The 22,260-nt window shown below is 43.6% G+C and overlaps 1 protein-coding gene across 3 annotated transcripts in view; it reads left to right on the top strand.

The window, feature by feature from the left end:
* Positions 1 to 22,260, top strand: part of GRIN2B (glutamate ionotropic receptor NMDA type subunit 2B) — a 500,904-nt gene that overhangs the window by 369,937 nt on the left and 108,707 nt on the right. The window lies entirely within an intron of this gene.

Here is a 22,260-nt window from a genome sequence, read left to right on the forward strand (position 1 = left end):
TCTGGGAGATTCTCCGAACACATATTAATTTGAAAGTTCAGAGGTGTCTTTTTTGCTGAGATGTCATTGACATATATCATTGTACTAGTTCTGTATGTACAATATAATGGTTCAATATTTGTGTATATTGTGAAGTGATCACCACAGAGAGTCTAGTTAACATCCATCACTGTGCATGGTTCCAAATTTTTTTTTCTTGTGATGATAACTTTTAAAATCTACTCTCTTAGCAACTTTCAAATAGTTAAGAGTATTATTAACCATAGTCATTGTTCTCTACCTTACATTCCCATGACTTCCTTTTATAACTGGAAGTTTGTATTCCTTGACCAACTACCAGTCTGTTCTTTGTATTTATGGCTAGATTTTTTTTTTTTTTCAGATTCCACATACAAGTGAGATCATGCAGTATTTATCTTTCTCTAACTTCACTTAGCATAAATACCCTCAAGGTCCATCCATGTTGTTGCAAATAGAGGTCTCTTAGCAAAGGAACATCTTTAATTTTATCTAATTTGGCATTTCCCCAAATGATTTTTATCACAAGACCCTTTAGTTTGTGGAATCAGATTCTGTGAAACACGTTGAGAAACACTGATTTCAGGCAATTTCTGCAGACTCTGTGGGCCAGTTGGCTGAGAACAGACTTCAGGATGTCAGTGTGGCTCTGACTAGGATGGAAACCAGGCGATATATTTTCAGAGAGAATAACCAGGAAAAGAAGCCAGAGATAAACGTCTTGAAATTCACAATCTTGTCACAGAGAGACGTGGACAGGTGAAACAGGGCGTGTGTGTCTCAGGTAGTGGGACCCAGAGCCTTGCCCTTCAAATGAAAGACGTCTTCCTGTCATGTGTTCCTCCAATAAGGGCTCAGCTATAAGGCTAACAACATACCCCGGCGTCCTTGATTGAAGTTATCATTTGTTCCAAAATGGCTCTTCTCTGGGCTCCTGCTCTTCACCCCAATCAAGCTGCTTTTCACTGCTGCTGTGCAGACATAATAATTTAAGAAGTGTTCTGGGGCCGGCGTGTACACCAGGCACTTCTGTAGATCTCCAGAAGAGGAGTTATTAAAAACTGAGGCTTCATACATGGAACAGAAGACGTCCAGCTGGGGATAGCTTTTATGCAATAGACTCATGATTACTGACTCGAGTATGGGGCCTCTCACAGCCGTCCTGTCTTAAAGAGACACCACTTCCACTCATTGGCACTGCCTTCTCTTCCTTAGGCTGGAATCTGAGGCCTGGGACCCCCACCCCTTTCCACAGCTAGTTTCTCCTTCCTGGGGGTTGGATCCCTCCCCTCCTTATCAATTCTACCTTTACTCTCACTCTTATATGTATTGCTTATTTTTATATGATCCAAAAACCATGTGGATAATGTTTTAAATGGACCTCCCTCTCTCTGATGCACACTTTCTTATTTTTTTAAATATTTTTACTTTTAGATATGTTTTATTTCAGAGATCATTGGCATATTCAAATGGCATCAGTAATCATCCATAAATAAAATTAAGCCCTAGCTGACAAAAATAAAGATTCAGATTGTAAAATGATATGTTTTACTCAGTGATAACACTTAGTGAAATTTTTAATTGCATGGCTCCTTATTAACTGGGAGCCCAATGTAAGCATCAACCACACCTGGATCCAGGTGTTCAAAAAAGATCACTCGGGATGTCACCCACTTCTGTCCATTCAGCTCAGTTCTGGACATGGCTTCTAGAATGAGCTTCCCAAGGCACAGTTGTGGTTATGTTCTTTCTCTGCTCCAGACCTCCGCAAAGCTCCGGTGGTTTGTGAATTGGGTCCAAACTTTATCTCTTCTTGCATTCAAGGCAGCGGTCTGTTTTCCAACACTGTCTTCTCTTCCTCGGTGTGTCCTTTATCACCATCAAGCAGCACTGGGTTCGTCGCTGTTCTGAGAAGGTGCCCCTGTACGTCTTGCTCCCTGTATGGCGTGTCATGATGTTCCCTTTTCCTGGAACGAATGGTCCAATTATACAGATCATAATCATCCTTTGAAACCAATTAAAATACTGCTTTTTCCTTGCCTGATCTTTGGCCGGGATTTCACTTTTCACTCCCGTATCCCCTGTAGCATTGGTCCGCACCCCTGTCAGCAGCACTCGTGACAGCTGCCTGTGTCAGAGCTGTGTGTGTGATGCTTCTGGAGGTCAGAGGCTGTGTCTTCATATCGTCCTGTCCTCATGGGAACCTGAAGGAGCATGTCACACGGCTCAATAAACCTGTCGAACAACTGAGAACCATTACATAATGCAACGGTCTAAAATCCATCATTAAGAATCCAAGTTTATGTTGTTGCCCTTGATACAATAGCTGGATTTTTTTTTTTTTTTTTTTTGGCAAGAGGAGATAAAATCTTTATGTAGATTGAATTTTCATAGATTGTATTTTAAGTGTGCTAAGGGAGCTTGTTATTTAAAGAAATTCTGTGGATAATCCTTTGATAAAGCATTTTGGGGGGATTGGGATCATACTAAATAGAATAGAATATTTCATACTGACTTGGTTACATCAGAGAACGCTGCTGCAGAGAGAAGTCAGTATTTTTTGGCTTTATGAGCCTCATGGCTCCCAAACGTGGAAGGTGGAAGCCCCTGTGGGCAGAGAGGGGCAGCCAAGCTCAGGTCAAAGGCATGTCTGGGACATGGTGAAATCGAACATCCTTTTCTTCCACCATCACCCTGGCCCCCAGAACCCTTCTGCATCCCCAGGATTCCTAGTAGTGTTCTAGATGGTTCCCAGTGGTCCTGGGAAGATTTAGAGATCAGAGAGGCAGGCCTTAGAGTGAGGATTCTACAGTGAAGAGATGCTCGCTGGGGAGAGAATTGAGGAGTGAGTCTCAGCTTGTGGAAGAAACGTGGGCTAAGAGACGGTGCTGTCAGCTTCCAGTGACATGCCTAACTCACTGTGTAATCTGCTCCCTTCACTTGTCTAAGGTCTTTCTTTCCTCATGTCTAGAATGGTGGCATGAACAGTGGGTCCTTCTCGAGATTACAAAGTCATGCTGTAAAGAAATAGGACCTTGGCGTGGAAGTTGGGTGAGAGCTGGAGCATACAGAAGAAGACTTTGTTTTTAAGGACAGTAACTCCCAGGTCATTCTTGTCACTTGGGTAAATATCATGACCCGAGCCGAAGCAGCCACAGTCAGGTTTATGTCTCTTTTCTTCAGTATACTTGTTATCTGATGTTTTGCTTATTTGTCTGCCTATTTACTGCCTGTTTTCTCACACCAGGAGAGATGTTGCATGGGGCAAGGGCCTCTTTCACCTCGGTAATTCCAGCACTTAAGAAGGGTGCTTGGCTCACTCCAGAGACCATTGTTCAATAAATGAAGAATCTGTACGCTTAGGGGGGTTGGAGTAGTGACTAGCCACTCACTTCTACCTCAGGCTGTCCTGTGCAGATGGAGTGGTTTACTGAACAGCTCACAAGAGCAGATACATCCCTGCCCTTGGGGTGAGTGCCCCCAAGGACCAGCGAGGACTCAGGGGACCTTTGGGGAGGCCTTATCTCCAGACAGGTGTGCCCAAGCAGTGCTCTACAAGACACCTTGGCCGGAGGAAGATTCATTAAGTTGTCAGTGTGAACCCCATGATAGGATGTCACAGGATTCCTTCAGGTTTTTACAAAGCCACTGTCTTATAAATTCGGTTCCTTCTGAAAGACTCAAAGTGAAGGCAGGATGGTCTAGAGAACTGAGCTTGGTTTTGGAAATGGGAGAGAGCCCAGTTCAATGACCCACACTAGTTGTTTTTTTTTTTTGTTTTTTTTTTTTATGAGCTGTGTTAGCCGAGCCACTGATATTACCTGAGTCTATTTTCCTTCTGTAATATAGGGCTTTGCCTAAGGCTATTATATAGATTAAAGGGGATTTTACAGTAACCAACTATAAAGGAGATGATAGTAAAACTAGTTAACGGTGGCTGAAACATAGCCAGCATTTTACAAATATCAATTGGTAGTCTCCACCCTCTTTGTACAATTTTTAAAGATACTATCTACATATGATAAAAAGCCAAATGATGCAAAAGAACATCCAGTAAAAAGAATGTCCTTTTATCATCGATGAGCCTTGGTTCCCCAGACTGCTCCTCAGAGCAGTTGTTGTTCTCACTGTCACCTTTTTGCTCTGAAAACACACCAAGCATATACAAAGTTTCTACATTTACTCAACCCCCTTTTTTCTTTTTAAACAAAGGGTACATGTTTTTGTGACCCTTTAATGGGATCCTATATAAGTAGCCATTAAGTACTCTTGCCTGGAAAATCCAACGGACAGAGGAGCCTGGTAGGCTGCAGTCCATGGGGTCACTGGGAGTCGGACACGACTAAGCGATTTCACTTTCACTTTTCACTTTCATGCACTGAACAAGGAAATGGCAACCCACTCCAGTGTTCTTGGCTGGAGAATCCCAGGGATGGGCGAGCCTGGTGGGCTGCCGTCTATGGGGTCGCACAGAGTCGGACACTACTGAAGCGACTTAGCAGCAGCAGCAAGGAGGCATGGAGCCAGGGGGCTGGAATAGCAGAGATCTCTGGATCAGAATTATATTCACAGAAAGCCAAGTACATATCTCTGGTAGGTAGAAATGTGAGGAACATTTAAAGAGGACTACACATACACACAGACATAGCCTGGTGAGTTGGAAAGGATAGGGGATGGTAGAAAAATATTTGTGTGCAGAAGGGTTCATTTCTAAGTCTAAGAGGGGGGCAGACGCATAAACTTGCATTAAAAATAGTCTGGCACAGAGAGGCAGTTCCAACAAGCATTCGGGCTTCTGTCTTTATCTGAGCCTCTCATGATTTGCTTCATTGCTGCTGCTCCCTGCTTCCATTTAATCGTTCCTAAAATGGGGATAATAAAAATGAAATGCAGTGGGGGTGTGTTCTGAGCAATGACTTCAAGAAATGATGATGGTGCATTTTCAAGCTGTAGGATATAAACAGACCTTAAAGGGACTGTCTAGGTCAGAACTGCGAGGATACGTATGGTTTTCACCTCAGCTATCCTTTCTCCCAAAAACACCAGACGTGTATTTTACAAGCCCACTCCCTCTTCCCTGCTTCCATCCACCAGAAAATACTTCTCCTTGTATAGAGTACAGCATTCTCTGTTTGTCCAGGTCATTCTTTGGGCTCCCCAATCCCCAGATATCATTTTAGGCTTACAGTCCTAACAGATTAGAGCCACATTCACCAGTGAAAGAAGGACTCCAGGAGAAAGTGGTTGGTTGGAAATGCTGGGTCAGTAGTCTTATTTGTGAATTAACATCTGGATCAGTAAGAGAGAGGAAGGCTAACCGAACTGGTAGAAAGATGACTCCCAAGAGCTGCTGCAGCAGCAACATCATAAAACAGAAGGCGCCACTGGCCTTTGGAGCCTGAGATGAATGAGTCAGGTTAAAGGATGCTTCTGGTCACCCTGTATCCAGGAGACAGCACTAACCCCAGGCTGTGGATGCTCTGTCATACTGGTACCTGCTGTTGTTGTTTAGTCGATCAGTCGTGTCCAACTCTTCGAGACCCACAGACTGTAACCCGCCAGGCTCCTCTGTCCATGGGATTTCCCAGGCAAGAATACTGGAGTGAGTTGCCATCTCCTTCTCTAGGGGATCTTCCCAACCCAGGGATCAAACCACATCTCCTGCATTTCAGGTGGATTCTTTTACTGCTGACCATTAGGGAATCTCTTGAGAACTAGCAAAATCCTATTCCAGGATGGTCAGTTTGGTGGTGATATGAGAAAGGTTGATTACTGCCGTGACAGATTCCACTTGAAAGCCATTGACTCTTGACATAAAACAGCTTCTCCATCTATTCATGTGTGCTTGCATGGGCTCACACACATACACACACACACACACACACACACATCATGGACAAGCGGACAGGCTGCTCACAAACACGGGAACCACATCTGTTTGGTTTTCCACTAGATGTCTGTACCCTGCCTTAGACAGTGCTCAGCAGGCCAGGAAATACTTGATGATGGCTGGAACACGCCTGCCCCCACTTCACTCCACCTCCCACCCCAGGGGAGGATCCACGTGCCATTCACATACTTTCCAGGCTCACACAAGGTATCTGAGAAGTGAAATATGAACTCCTTCCCGTGTCGGTGTCTTTGCTCTGCATCTCCCGATACCACCGCTTAACAACATGTTCTTTTCGCTGACTTTGAACTGCGTCCTAATAGGCATCATTGGATTAAGGGATTAAGAAACAGACTCCATGGAGAAAGGCTGTGGGAATTGGGGTCATGGAGGGGAAGGAGGAGAGCAAGGAGGTGATGACTTTCTTTAAATCTATGAAGAATTATTGGACCAAGTGTTGACATCAGCTGTTCACTCTCTCTTCTCCTAGATAGAACCAGAGTAAGAGGGCTTAAGATCCAGCAGAAAGGATCTCTACTAGCTCCCGGGAGAATTTCTTCGTAGAGAGAAGTGTAGAGTGCCAGAACTGTTAACCGCACCAGGGGCTGACTTTGGAAGAACCTAAAATCCGGGGTATTTCTTAGGGGGCAGTCCGGCCCTGACAGCAAGGTGTGGCCTCCAAGGCGTTGAGGGTTTTGGATCTTCCCTTCTTTCTTACACATAGTAATTGAGCACCTACTGTGAGCCTAGCACTGCTCCCACCAAATTAGTCTTGACATTTTCCTAGTTGCTGGGGAAAACAAAAAAAAAGAGTGCTGCAAGGAGAAGGATACTGATTGTGACACACGATTTCTATACCCTAAGGTGATTTTTAAATCTATTGTCTAATGTTTGGGTGGCCTTTCACGTTGCCTGGTTAGTAAAGACCGTGCATGTATATGACACTGGCTTATGGACATGGCATAAGCCGGTGTCATATAGATGCACGGTTTTGGTTGTCTTTCCAAGTTGTTGATTATCACAGACTCTCACATCCAAGCGATGTGTTTCCCTCAGCTCCAAGAGCCATGGCCCATGTGGGTTTTAGTCTACACCCTTTTCTGAGGTTCCAGAAAGAGACTTGTGGGGTGGGGAGGTGTGCGCTTAGCCCTCAACGTCTCCACAGCCCTGTTAGTCCACAAAGTCAAGCTGCTGCCCCCGTGTACGTTTATAAAATAATTTGAAGAGCAGAGCAGGATGTATTGGGGGAATAGACTTCAGAAATGTCATTTCAGAAAGGCTGGTTGTCTTCATGCGCTGTCATCAGCCACTGAATGAAAAGGATAAAAGACCAAGATAACCTTGGTTGACTTTGCTTTTGAAACCTATACCCGCTTATTGGGTTTGAGAAAAGCTGGACGGAGCTTGGAGACAGAAGTGCTGGCTTGACCTTGACTTAAGGAAACGTAGTAAAGAGGAAAGTGTCCCCAAAGCTGAAAGATGGCTTTCATCCACCTTGTTTACATTTTATTGAGATTTTTATTTCATGACAGTTGTCTCTGGTTGGCTCCTGAGTCTCTGAACCATCTTTCTAATTCTGGCTTATGATGTTTTTTCAGTGGTAGTATTGAAGAAGAAGTAGTGGTGTAGGGGGCTGTTACAAGACTCTTGTGTTGATAGACAAGTTAAAAACACTTATGATTTTCTTATTATAACATTTGTAATTTTCTTATTTGCTTATTAATTGTATTTAGGGGACAAAATAAAATGTACCCATTTCCATACCTACAAAGAACTAGCATTTACATTTCTTCTGTTCCTTATCTGATGCTTTTTTCTGTGTATATTATAATACAGTACAGTGTGATACAATAGAATTGGAAACACAATGTATGAACAGTTTACAATCTTCTTTCTCTCACTATGATACTGTGGCCATATTCTTATTTTATTAATGTTATCTGAAAGCATGAAATTTAATGACTGCCTCATATCCCATTGTAAAGATGTATTGTACTATTTTTTTTTTTCTGCATCGCGTGGCATGTGTGTTCTTAGTTACCCAGACAGGGATCTAACCCATGCCCCCTGCAGTGGAAGCACAGTCTTCGCCAGTGGACCACCAGAGAAGTGCCTGTATCTCTAAACTAACCTCCCATGATTAAGCATTCACATGTGTATTCAGTAGAGACTGGTACTCAGATGAGAATAATTTCAGGGTTTTTGATGATCCAACTTCGATGCCATAAGATTGATGTCCAAGGTGACAAGGTTTGGTCACATTTTTGTTTTTGTATAATGACTCTAAACATTCAAAATGACATCCCTTAACCCGAGAAGCTTGGGTTATATTAATTCAGTAACAGGAGAGTAGACACATATGTGGTGGGTATGTGTCTCTCCTTGGTGGTTCCTGGTCTGCTTGGAATCTCAGAGGGTTTTCTCTTTCTGATCATCTGATCCTCTAATTTCGCTGTTAAGAATATTTATCATCTTTGTCAGTTACAACACACAGAGGATAGGGTTGGTCATGTGGTCTGTGTCTGCAGTTTTCATCATGCTAGGACCATTTCCTTGCAAGTTAGAGGCCTTCAAAATTCAGGCACATGTTCTCAAGGAGCTAATAGGGCTCATGCTTGTTATGACATCATTTCTAGTGCTATTTCCATTCTCTGTGCCCCACTGCTACTGCTACTGCTAAGTCGCTTCAGTCGTGTCTGACTCTGTGCGACCCCATAGGTGGCAGCCCACCAGGCTCCCCCGTCCCTGGGATTCTCCAGGCAAGAACACTGGAGTGGGTTGCCATTTCCGTCTCCAATGCATGAAAGTGAAAAGTGAAAGTGAAGTCACTTAGTCGTGTCCAACTCTTAGCGACCCCATGGACTGCAGCCTACCAGGCCCCTCCGCCCATGGGATTTTCCAGGCAAGAGTACTGGAATGGGGTGCCATTGCCTTCTCCAAGTGACCCAGAAAGACTGGAGAGCAACCCCTTCTTTCACCAGTGGGGCAGCACCTGGCTGACTCTCACAGGCACAGGCTGATGTGCCTCAAGACTGTCAGAGGCCATCATGGCAGAAACCACTCCTTTTGTTCCTTGATGTATTTTCTAGTAAACCGGCTACTTTGTGCATACATTAATAGCCTATTAACTTTCCCTGAGGTTTAGCATTAATGCTATAATATCTGAATGTCCTTCATATGCAAGCATACCTATGTTGACCTACCACCAGGAGATCTTCTGCTTTGAGTTCTTCCTGTAGCGCTGATGGATTTGTGCAAGTTCACACACAGTGTCTCTCTCCACCATACCTATTTCTGAGAGTTCGCTGAGACCAGGGTAAAGCAATTTGTGTGTACAGGAAGGGAAGCAACTGACCTTGGCTTGTTAACTCTCCTGATTGGCCCCTAGTACAAAAATTTAAAGGGAAGTCTAATTAAGAAAATAAGGGCTTCCCTGGTGGCTCAGACAGTAAAGCGTCTGCCAGCAATGCAGGAGACCTGGGTTCCATTCCTCGGTCGGGAAGATCCCCTGGAGAAGAAAATGGCAACCCACTCCAGTACTCTTGCCTGGAAAATTCCATAGACAGAGGAGCCTTGTAGGTTACAGTCCATGGGGTCTCAAAGAGTCAGACATGACTGAGCCACTTCACTTCTACCTTTAGGAATGAAAGCTATTAATAAAAAACATGAATACAAACATCCACAACAGGTATAGAAGTCAGATTATTTGGTATGATTTTTCTTTCTCTATTAGAATGATTTATGTCCATAATTTAGTGAACATTTCAGTTCATTTTGAGAGTGAGTTGGGGGAGGAGGGGCTCTCACACTTTCTGTGCACTCTTCCTCTCTGTGATCATGTAACCCAGCTGTTCTCTCCTGCCCATAAAGGCTGCCAATGGCTATTTCTACATGCATTCCAGGTCTTAGTTCTATCAGCTAAGTGTTCTGAAGGTTTAAACTTAAAGCACGAAGGGCATGATGAGAATGAAAGTGTGGTCTTGGGAAGGCAAAGCAAGGAGAAGAGCAGAGCAGAAGGCAGTCGTTGGGGAGAGAGTGATAGACCCCTCGGGGAAGAGGACCAATCTCCTGCTGTGCGTTCCAAGTGCACCATATTCTCCTTTTACACCAGACTCCACTAGATCTCCTTTTCTCTTCTTCTACTCTTAGAGTTTGATATGTGGTGTCTTCTAAGATCATCAACTTTGGCTCTTCTCGTAGTAAAACGTACCATTTTTTTTCACTCATCCTATGAGGAGGGAAACTTGCTGGTGAAGAATTTGAATATGACCTACCTCTCAGTTAGAATTTCTGGTGGATGTTTAAGCCACCTCAACATTCTCTTCATAGAACAGTGCAAAACATCTGTTCTCCCTATAGGGTCTGAGGAAGATGTATAGTTTCTAGAACAGTGTAGCCTGAGATCAAAGGATCTTAGGAAGATTTGGTCTCTAGCACATCTGACATTTATATGGCCCTTTAAGAGCAATGTGGTTTATGAAGAGTTTTATCATATAGGATCTAATTTTGATTGCGATGAAAACTCTGGGAAATACTTGTGCAGTTACATAAACTGAGGCCAGAAAAGTTGTCTGACTTGCCAAATTCATACACATAAGGAGTGGCAGTGCTGAGTGTAGATATTTACATCTGGCTCCATTTAAGTTCAATATGCTTTTTGCCTTAATACAAAGACTGTAACTAGACTAATGGGGTCAAAGTGTGGCAATACCAATGGGAATTGTTCTGTAGACCAGAGGACAGACCACACCATGGATACATGTGAGCCCTATCACATGAGAGCATTTAAACGAAGTGTTCACAAATGATCCTGGACTGGGAGGAGGGAGAGGTTGGCTCAAAATGTGACTGGCTGTTTCAGGGTAATATTTTCCTGAGAGGAACACGAAATGAAAAAGTAAGGTGGGGAGGAGTGGAAGAAGGGAGAGAGGCAGGAAAGATAGAAAGAGCAACAACAGAAAAGCTTTTCTGTATCCTTACATCCTTATACCTTTTTGCTATTATTACAGATACTGGCTTTCCAGGTGGCAGGTGGTGATAAAGAACCCACCTGCCAGTGCTGGAGATGTAAGAGACGTGGGTTTGATTCCTGGGTTGGGAAGATCCCCTGGAGTAGGAAATGGCAACCCAACTCCAGTATTCTTGCCTGGAGAATCCCATGGACAGAGGAGCCTGGTGGGCTACGGTCCATAGGGTCAAAAAGAGTTGGACATGATGGAAGCAACTTAGCACGCATGCACGCGTTACAGACACACACACACCTGAAAATACATCATGAATACACGCATCCATGTTGTCTTTTTTTTTCAGTTAGAACAATAACCTGTCTCTTCAAACTGTGAGGACAGAACGCCTTTCTCCCAATAGCAAGGGCCTAATAGCTATTTACAGAGGCAGCTGTCTAGGTTCTGATGGCATAGGGGAGACTTGGTAGCAAAGAGCTCACTTCTGCAATTGAAAGCTCTTCTAAAACACAACCATCATGGCAGTGGCACTGTGGCCATGCAGCCCCATTGATCAGACACCTGCTGGAGGTGCAGAGAAATGTTGAACCACCAAGGAGAATTTAAAATAGCTGACCTACAAAACAGTCCTCAAATCTTAGCAGGAGAGTGACATGAAATTTTAACTTTGTTTTCTATAAAACAGAATCAACCAAATATTTTATGAGTTCAACTAGCTAGGAGAGAGGAGTTTGGGGATGTTATATAGAGCTAGCTAAAGAGCCATTGAGAAAAATACATACAAATATATAAAAGAGAAAGTAGAAGCCAAATTTGATAGCTGAGACCACTGATCTGTGATTCATCATTGCCACTTCAGTGTTTCCCGAAGTGTGATTTTGAGTTTCACTGTGGTACATAAGTTAAGAAGAATGAGTATTCTTTAATTTAAATAATCTACTGAAAAGTTTTTAAATTTGTTTTTGGCCGTGCCAGGTCTTCGTGGCTGTGTGTCGGCTTTCTCTAATTTTGGCAAGCAGGGGCTACTCCAGTTGTGATGAGAGGGCTTCTCTTTGCAGTGGCTTCTCTTGTTGCGGAGCACAAGCTCTGGGGAATAAGGGCTTCAGTAGTTCTGGTGCACAGGCTTAGTTGCCCTGAGGCACGTGGGGTCTTCTCAGACCAGAGATCAAACCCCAGTCCCCAGTCCCAATACAGTATCCTGTATTGGCAGGATTCTTAATCTCTGGACTACCAGGGAAGTCCTATTTATTTTTATAGTTATCTTCCATCTTTGGCAAGTAACACTTTTCTTATATTCACAGTAATGATATGGATTTTTTAATAAATGTATTTTTTAAGATGGTTATTTCATATATTAAATTAAAAATAGTGAAAATGGTGCACATATGTTACAAAAATTGGAAGAGTAGTTCTTGAGTTAAATTTGGGACATGCTTCCAGAAGGCAAGGGGTGTTATTGACCCCTGGTTCCCAAGTCACAGAGTCAGGACTGCCCGCCCTTTGCACCCTCTTTCCTTCTCACCTATCTGTGTTGAGTCTACATACCACCATAATTGCGACAACACCTTCTCCCAATCTCCTGTACTTTTATGGCTGCGTGTCTTGTCTTATGCTTTCTCCTTAACCTTGGATTCTTGAACTTGTCCTTTGGAGCATAGTTAAAAGCTGAGAGGCATCATATCTTGCTCCCCTCTGCCTAAAACAGTGAATCATACAAAGCAGTGTGAATAAATGTTGCTTCAGCTTTCTCATCCCTTTCCTCCCTTTCTTCATCTATAAAACGGGAAGGATGGTAGCACCTACCTCAAACTGTTGCTCGAAGGGTCAAATGAACTTTAGTTCATTTAAAATTCTTAGCACAGTGTCAGGTGTGTAGCAGGCACTGTGCAAGTGATCACTGTTCTTTACTTGAACGTGTTTTTTCTTCTCATTTTATTGAGATAAAATTGACAGCCCTGTATGAGTGTAAGGTGATTTGACTTCCATACCTCATGAAATGATGATCATAATAAGTTTGGTGAACATCCATCATCTTGCATAGACTCAGCATTAAAGAAATAAGAAAAAAAAAAGTCCTTCTGCTAATAAGAACTCTTAGGATTTAGTCTCTTAACAATTTTCATATATATCCTATAGTAGTATTAATTATATTCATCATGTGGTACACTACATCCCTAGGATTTATTTATCTTACTTACAAGTTTATACCTTTTGACCGCTTTCATCCAGTTTCACCTACCCACACCGTCCGCCTTTGGTAGCCATAAATCTAAGCTCTTTCATATGAGTTTGTCTTTGAAGTATAATTGAACATATGTTAAACCAGTTTTAATACAACTGAAATTGGGTTCTAGAAAACAAGAAAATGAAGAAAAATGATTCACGTGCACACGTAAGATGCTGTGTGGACATGGCTGGATTTTGGCCTAAGTTGCTGAAAGGAAGTAGCTAGGAAACAACACACAGAATCCTTGACACACTTGATGATAAACCGGCGATGAATACACTTCTTCCTTCATTCTTGACAACGTTTTATACAGGGATTTTAAAAAATTGAGTCTTATTAATAATAAAAGAGTAGTACAAGCCCACAGTACAGCACAGCAGTCCGTGCCGGGCTCATTGCCCCCAAAACGGGGATTGGAAACATGTTCAGCTTCGATTAGGACCCTGTGGTTCTCAGTAACCATTAAATAACCACCAAACCGCATTAGGCAGTTGTGACTGCTCGTGAAACCTCATGTATGATGTGTCCTTGTGCATGCGATCTCCTTGGCTTTTGTTTCATTGTAATAAACCACCGCTTTGTGGTTGATAGTAAAGAACAGCCAATCTCTCCTTTATGGCTTCCTTTTTGTGCAGCAGGTAGGTTGACCCACAAGTGTGAAAGGAATTCCTCCCACAGGGGATGGTGGTTTATGTTCAAAGATAAGTCCCAGTCAGGGTTGACTGTAAAGGGGATAGCGGTGAAGTTGGAGAGTGAATGATATAACAGTTGATGCATGAATAGTGTCTTACAGTTCATACCAGTGGTTCTAAAAGTGTGGTCCCCTGGCCAGCAACAGCAGCATCACTGGGGAACTTATGTGAAATGCAAGTTCTCAGGTCCTATCTCCGAAGCTCCAGGGATGAGACCTCAAAAATCTGAGTTTTGACCTATAAAACACAGGGGTAGTTTACCACAGATGTTGCCTTTTCGCAAGGAGAAATGTCCACTTAATGGATATTGAATACTGCCACTTTGTCACTGTTCTGTTCTCATTTTATTTCCCAGCCATTTACTTTGAAATAAATCTGAATCTTTATCCCTCCACAGAGTTAAAGATAGAGCCAGAAACCCAGCAGGAAAGAGTTAAGACCTGTACCTCTCCCTCCAGGAGATTCTGAATTATCCATGGTCTTCAGTTGCTGATACGGAACTCCAGGATATTAGGCTGATTGTCTGAGGTTATTCATTCAGGAAATATCTTCTGAGGCCCTACTAAGTACCAGGCACTATTCCAGGTGTGGGCTAAACAGTACTGAGTAAGATCAATAAATTCCCCACCCTTCATGAATTTATGTCTTGGTGAGGAGATGAGACAACAAACACATCAACAAATAAGTAACTATCATTACTTCAAATAATATCAAGTGCCATTAAGGTGGGAAGATCAGGTACAGTGGCTCTCAACCACATGACACCAGCCACCAAGGGGCTTTTAGAAATACCAGCCCCCAAAGTGACTTTGCAGATGACTCAGTGGTAAAGAATCTGCCTGCCAATGCAGAAGATCCAGATTCGATCCCTGGCTTGGGAATGTCCCCTTGGAGGAAAGAATGGCACCCCACTCCAGGATTTTTGCCTGAAAAATTCCGTGAGCAGAGGAGCCTGGCGGTCTACAGTCCATGGGGCCACAAAGAGTTGGACACAACTGAGTGACTAGGCATACACGAAGGGGCTTATTTAAAATGTATTAGTTTAATTAAGTTGTCAGATAAATTTCTAAGGAGTATACCCAATGGCTGTTATTAATTTAACTGCAACTTAAAGTAAAAACCTTTCAGATGATGCCCATATGTCCCCTGTTTAAACGTTGTCTAGCTGCTTTGTTCGGAGAAGGCAATGGCACCCCACTCCAGTACTCCTGCTTGGAAAATCCCATGGACAGAGGGGCCTGGTAGGCTGCAGTCCATGGGGTCGCTAGGAGTCGGACACGACTGAGTGACTTCACTTTCACTTTTCACTTTTCACTTTCATGCATCAGAGAAGGAAATGGCAACCCACTCCAGTGTTCTTGCCTGGAGAATCCCAGGGATGGGGGAGCCTGGTTGGCTGCCGTCTATGGGGTCGCACAGAGTCGGACACGACTGAAGCGACTTAGCAGCAGCAGCAGCAGCAGCAGCTGCTTTGTTGCGGAGAAGGCAATGGCACCCGACTCCAGCACTCTTGCCTGGAAAATCCTATGGATGGAGGAGCCTGGTGGGCTACAGTCCATGGAGTCGCACAGAGTCGGACATGACTGAAGCGACTTAGCAGCAGCAGCTGCTTTGTTGAGACTCCAGACCCACTTCCAAGCAACAGGGAAAATGTGGGTAGTATTTGATCTATCATTTTTCCCTTGACTACTAAGTTTTAGAGAATTGGGATATGAATTTTTATAATTTTGACACACTGGGCTATGAACATTCCACTTTTTATGCTTGATTTTTCCAAAGAGTCGATAAGCGTTAATCCTCTTTGTTTACTAAGAACTGCATTTAGTCATGTACCCTAACCTACTGTTCCAAGTGAACATGACATTGTTTGCAGCTATTGTGTCAATTATTTCGCTCCATCAAGTGTCTCCATTTGACCCTGTGGTGACAGTGTGACACTACACGAGGACTTGGTGAGAATGTTTAAGAAAGGTAATAAATCACAGGATGGGTAAAACATGGATCATAGACATGTTCTATGTGACCTGGGGTGTTGTAGTGAAGATTAAATTGGCTCACCATTTAAAATTTTATAGATTACCCTGAAACTCCAGATTTGTGGGTTCCTAGAAAATCAGGAGAGTGGCCACCCTAGGCTCGCATTCTGCTGGGACTGAGGGGTGGACCCTCCTTGGAATGGAATGCATGCTTGCTAAGCAGCTTCAGTCGTGTCTGACTCTTTGTGACCCTATGGACTGTAGCCCGCCTGGTACCTCTGTCCATTGGATTCTCCAGGCAAGAATACTGGAGTGGGTTGCCATGCCCTCATCCAGGGGATCTTTCCTACCCAGGGATGGAACCCATATCTCTTATGTCTTCTGCATTGGCAGATTCTTTACCACTAGTGCCACCTGGGAAACCCCAGGAATACATGCTATCAATTCAATGCAGCCCTCTGGGGGTCCAGCCCTGTATTAACAGTCTGCCTAGTTCCTGCAGCCATTGGAGTCTGCAACTCCTAGAACAGGAATGAGTTCAGAAAAAATGCAGTCCCTGCTTAAAATTTAAAACATGTACCTTAAAAATGGGTACATTAAGTGTTAAGGAATTGGGTAAAAATGTAGAGGACGCAACACTTTGTTTGCTTGCTGCAATTCTCCTTGTGGTCCCTAGGGGGCAGCTGAGAATTCTGAGCACTGTATTAAAAACACATCAGCCCCACAGAGCATCCACAGTTCTGGACTGTACTGAATTCTCAAATTCGCCTTAGACTTGTAGAAGGCAAAATACACTAGCTGTCTAAAGGGCTTTCTATTCGCCAGACAATGAAATACAGAAATAAAAACTTCTTATGTCTTTAAAACTTTTAGGCATGTGTGAATTTGTCTTTTCTCTTGGCAAAGTCACAAATAATTCTACCTAGATGAATATCCTGGAAAGGCTTCATAGACGAGAGCTTTCAAGGGGAATTTGAGTGATCCAAGGACATGTACCTGGCAAAGAAAGAAGGCTTCTGCAGAGAGAAATCTCAGCCAGGAGACCAAGAAAACGAAGGAAAGTGGTGGGCAAATGAAAGGAAAGAGATGTGGAAGAGGAAAAATGAAACCAGAATTGAAGGTAGGGGAAATGTCACATCTTAAGAACAGAAACCTGATAGTGATTAAAGACAGAGCAAGAGTCTGAGTGTAGGGAGAGAGCAAGATGACTCCCGTTATGCTAGTCCGCTTCAACTAATGCAGAGAGAAAGGAAAAGTCAGCAGAGTCAGGGAAAAAGGAGGTTGAGGTTGTCCAGGCAGGAAAAAAGCCACACTCAGATGAGATTCTGAGCTTTCAGGATATAAGGCAAGGCAGGTTCAGCATGACAGTATCGGCAGGGGTATCTTGATCTTCCTGCCAGTGCTAAATAAGGATGTAAAGGAGGGTGCTCGATTTCTTTGTGTCCTGGAGATGAGGAATTGTAGATTTCCAGGCCCCCTGCCCCACCCCACCCCAGAAGTAAGAGACGCTCCATCTCAGAACAGAATTTCCTATATCCAAAGAACTACGGTGAGTAGGCAGCATTTTCCTCTACTCTGCAAAGTTCAGATAAACAAACCTTTCTTCTTGGATCTCCACTGGCATTTCTTCTTTTCATGTGAGAGCAGAATCTCAAAGTCCACCAGAAGGCATTGCTTTTCCTTCCTGTATTCAGTTACCACTTCCTTTATCACGCGGCTTCAGTTCAGTTCTGCGAACGTATTCTGAAGGGCTTCTCTGCAAAGGACTCTGTACAGGGTGCTAAGAAGAAAAGGTAAACAAGACACTCTGTCTTCAAGAAATTCGTGCTGTTGAGAATATCACACAGGTATAATGTAGGGAAGAATGTGACGATAGTAGGCAGCCACTAAGAAAACCCCCCAAATCCCTATGTATATTTTTATTTTCCCCATGACTGCTTGGGCTACTTAAGACTATACTTATATAAAAGCCCAGAGGAGGAAACCGTGGTTTTAAATGTATTGCACACAAACTTGTGAGGATCTCTTTTTCAGAACCAGAGGAATCTCATTTCATCTTTAGTAATAAACCTGTCTTTTATGTACTGATATTTGTTGTTTATGTCTAATCCAAAAGTATAGCAGTTGTTCACTGAGAAAAAGTTCATAGAGAAAAGCATAAAGAAAAAAATAAACTTCACCTCAAATTCTATCACCCAGAGATAATTTCTATTTATATATTGGGTTCTATCATTCCAATCTTTTCCACCATGCTCTAGATTATAAATATGTTTTATAAATGTAAGTGTGTATTTTTATAAAATTGAGATAATATTATACATCCTGTTTTGTAATCCATGCTTTCTTTTAACAATATGTTGTGAATGCTATGCTGTAAATATGTATCATTAAAATATAAGAAATAAAATATGATAGAAAATATATCATTAAATATTTATCAAGCCATTAATTGATCTATTATCTACATATTGCTGTTGTTCAGTCACTAAGTCTTGTCCAACTCTTTGCGATACTATGAACTGCAGCACACCAGCCTTCCCTGTCCTTCACTGTCTCCCAGAGTTTGTTCAAATTAATGTCGATTGAGTCCATGATGCTATCTAACCATCTCATCCTCTGTCATGTATGCTTATGCAGTCGGTGATGCTATCTAACCATCTCTATTCATCTATTTATTTATCACATAACTTTTGGTGCTAGGGAAATGGCAACCCACTCCAGTATTCTTGCCTGGAAAATACCATGGATGGAAGAGCCTGGTAGGCTGCAGTCCATGGGATCGCAGAGTCGGACACGACTGAGCAACTTCACATTATCTCATTAGTTAGAATCTGTGTGTGTAGATATACGTTACAAAAATCCCTCTCCCATCAATGCACCCCTTCCTCTTCCCACACCCCCGCCCCCATCATTGACACATGAGGTCCAAGGTTTTGGCCATGGCTCATTGGTCTGAGCGTGTTAACAGTAGGGGGGCTGCCCTTTTCGGGGTTTGCCTCCTGCATCTCTCACTTCCAGGTGACCTGCTAGAGGGGGAACACCAACAGGTGCCCCGAGTACGCCGGGGCACCTGCCCGTGTTGGCCCTCCCTGTATCACTGAACGTGAACTCTGCTCCTCCTCTGAGCAAACACAGCCCTCCTGGGACTGCCGCTGTAGTTGCAAATCTGTCTCCTGGTGCTCTTTCCTAAACGCCTTTTTAAACATGTTCAATAATAGATGAGCACCTGGGCCCTTCTTCTAGGAGAGCTCCAGTGGTTTTCAGAACATGAAAAAGCTATTTGGCCCTTTAGAGCCGAGTCTTGGAACAACCCCAAATCCCCGCGACAGTGTTTAATAACCACTCGCTCCAGGACAGCAAGTGGTTTGCCTGGTGGGTTTTGTTGCTCCATTTCCTCGCTGTGTTACTTTTTCAATCCTGGCCTCAACTCTCATTGAATCTCTGAAACCAGTCTGCTGGCATGGAAGTTCCTGATCTCTTCTCTTGCCCTTTTCTTTTTTAAAAAGTATTTATTTATTTGGCTGCATCGGGTCCTAGTTGCAGCACGCGGGATCTTCCGTCGCCGCTCATGGACTCTCTAGTTGCGGTGCGTGGGCTTCAGAAGTTTCGGCATGTGGGCGCTCTAGTTATGACACGTGGGTTTAGTTGCCCTGCAGCCTGTGGGATCTTAATTCCCCAACTAGGGATCGAACCAGCGTCCCCTGCATTGCATAGCAGACTTAACTACTGACTGGACCACCAGGGAAGTCTCTCCTCCCTGCTTTCTTTCTCTGGCTCCTCGCTGCTGTTTGCCTCAAGCAGGGTGTCCAGCCCCAGTGGGCCCTAAATTCCCAGATACAGGCAAGCCCATTCCCCTTGCCCTGTCCAGACTTGGCTCCACCTCCATCACTGCATGACCTTGGACAAATCACTTAAGGTCCTCGGACTTCAGTTTCCGTATCTATAAAGCAAGAATCCCCAGGATCCCTTCTAGTTCAAGCAGTCTGTGGTTTCAAGTACATACCTGGATTTTCCACAGTGTTCTGACTGTGCCATGGTTTTAATGGGATCTATTTACTCGTTAATTTGCTGTAAGGATTGCTTATTTTTAGAACTTAGTTTCCTAGGTGGGAAAGCTCTGTCCTTGGATCCATAGGCTTTCTTAACGGCCACCTTTCTGGGATGGGAACTGGGAAGGGGGGTTGAATTTTTCCACTGCCCTGCTTCTCTGGTCTTTTTAGTAATTGACAAAATAATGCTGGGGGGTGGGGGGGAGGGCAGGCTTCTTTGGGACCTGGCTCCTGAGCACTCAGGGGAAAGCTTTGATGGTCTGCTTTATGAGGTTTGACTGTTTGTGTCTCCGTCATGGAAGAGGCGTGGGTGGCTGTATTGCCTACATGTAAGTGTCACGGTTGCACACACACCCACTGGAAACTTCTCTTATCTTTATTTTGTGTTTCTGGATATTGTTTGATAAGTGATCACTTATCTTTTTCTCTGAGATCCCTTCCTTCAATATTAGAAATAACTTATAGGGTATTTTTTTTTTTCCTTTACATGTTTGAAGTCACTATTGTATTCTGAGACTAAGTTGTATGTTACTGCTCTGGTTTACCATTGGTTGGATGAATTTTTAATTAGTGCCTGCAGTGTGCTGGATTTGTTCTCCAAGAAAGGAGAGTGAGGGAAAATGGACAGAAAGATGGAGAAAGCAAGAGAGAACTGAGGAAAAGGGTTGGCAACACAAGAAAAGTTAGAAAGGGTGGACATTTCTCAAAAGGGGTAAGGAATAGTGTAGACTGCACCCAGGACAGAAAACAGGGGAAATGAAGGGAAGAAATCAGAAGACTTGGGGAGTCAAAACCCTAGTTTGTGCCAGTTCTTTTAAAGAGGATTCTCGAAAGAGACAAGAGCCCTGGCTAACAGATAACAGTTAGTAATAGCTATCACTTCTGCAATATGTCAGCAGTATAGCCCAGGCCCTGTTCTAAGCAGATCACTTACATTAACTCCAAGCAGTCTTCACAGCATTGGTATGGAGCATTATTTAGGGACAAAGCAACAGATCAAAATATCATGAGGCCCAGAGAGCTGTAGTGGCTTTCTGAAGGTCACACAGCTAACAGGTGGAGGAACCAGGATTTGAACCAGGCAGTCAGACTCCAGAGATGGTGTTGACTACCGCACACCATTACATGTAGCATAAGGAAAGATCTGGTCCCACTCATGGCCCATTGGTGGGACAGGAGGCAGTATGGATTAATGCTCTAGCTTCTAAGTGTCCTGATGCCTGTTTCCTTCCCCTTCAATTCTCACTGCTCTGAAATTCAAGCCTCATGCTGCATGTTTGCCAGAGATGCTCAGCATGTTTGCTCTGGCCTCAGGCATTGAGTATAATCGTCGCTGGTTGGGCTGAGAGGTTCTATTCTGGGCCAAGTCCAGTCAGGAGAGCAAGTCTGAGAAAAGAGGGTATTTGGCCCACATGTTTGCTTATACAGAGAGAGATGAGAACTGTGTGGGTTTTGAATACCTTGGCTATCTCATGCCTGCTGGTTTCATGTAACTGACACCCCACTCATTTCTAGCCTGTCCTCGAGAGTATACGAAATGTAGAAAAATGGTAGTCATGAACCTATTTCAAGAGCAGGAATAGAGATGCAGACACAAAGAACAGACTTAGGGACACAGGGGGAGTGGGGATGAACTGAGAGGGTGGCATTGACATGTATACGCTACTGTGTGTAAAGTAGGTCGCCACTGGGAAACTGCTATACAGCGCGGGGAGCTCAGCTCGGGGCTCTGGGACAAGCTAGAGGGATGGGATGGTGGGGTGGGAGGCTCAAGAGGAAAAGGATATATACACACATTGGAAGGACTGATGCTGAAGCTGAAGCTCCAGTACTCTGGCCACCTGATGCAAAGAGCTGACTCACTGGAAAAGACCCTGATGCTGGGAAAGATTGAGGGCAGGGGGAGAAGGGGGCAACAGAAGATGAGATGGTTGGATGGCCTCAGAGACTCAATGGACATGAGTTTGAGCAAAGTTCAGGAAATGGTGAAGGACAGGGAAGCCTGGTGTGCTGCAGTCCATGGTGTTGCAAAGAGTCAGACACAACTTAGCGACTGAACGACAACATAGATCAGAAACTGACACAACATTGTAAAGCAATTACATTCCAACTACAGAAGAGAGTATAGTCCAGTTAAGCAAGTAAAACAAGGGACCCAGCTTAGGGAGTTGCTTGTTTATTTCTTCAACTCTCAGAGAGAAGGCTGACATTCCCAATGCCATTTCTTCAGTCAAAATATTGTTCTTCACTGTTCCTGCTGTCTCTGACAGAAGCTTTGTTTCTCTTATTTGCAGATAAATAACCAGAACCTAGGCTAGAATGTCATCCTTCACCTAAGACCTGTTCTTAAGCCTTGGACTGGGCTTCGCAAAAATGGAGGCAGACCTAGCCTCACTTTCTTATAATTGCCACGGTAACGAATGGACAGGAATCCCAGAACCTTA

This window comes from Bos indicus, chromosome 5, assembly GCF_029378745.1.
Source record: "Bos indicus isolate NIAB-ARS_2022 breed Sahiwal x Tharparkar chromosome 5, NIAB-ARS_B.indTharparkar_mat_pri_1.0, whole genome shotgun sequence".
NCBI lineage: Eukaryota > Metazoa > Chordata > Mammalia > Artiodactyla > Bovidae > Bos > Bos indicus.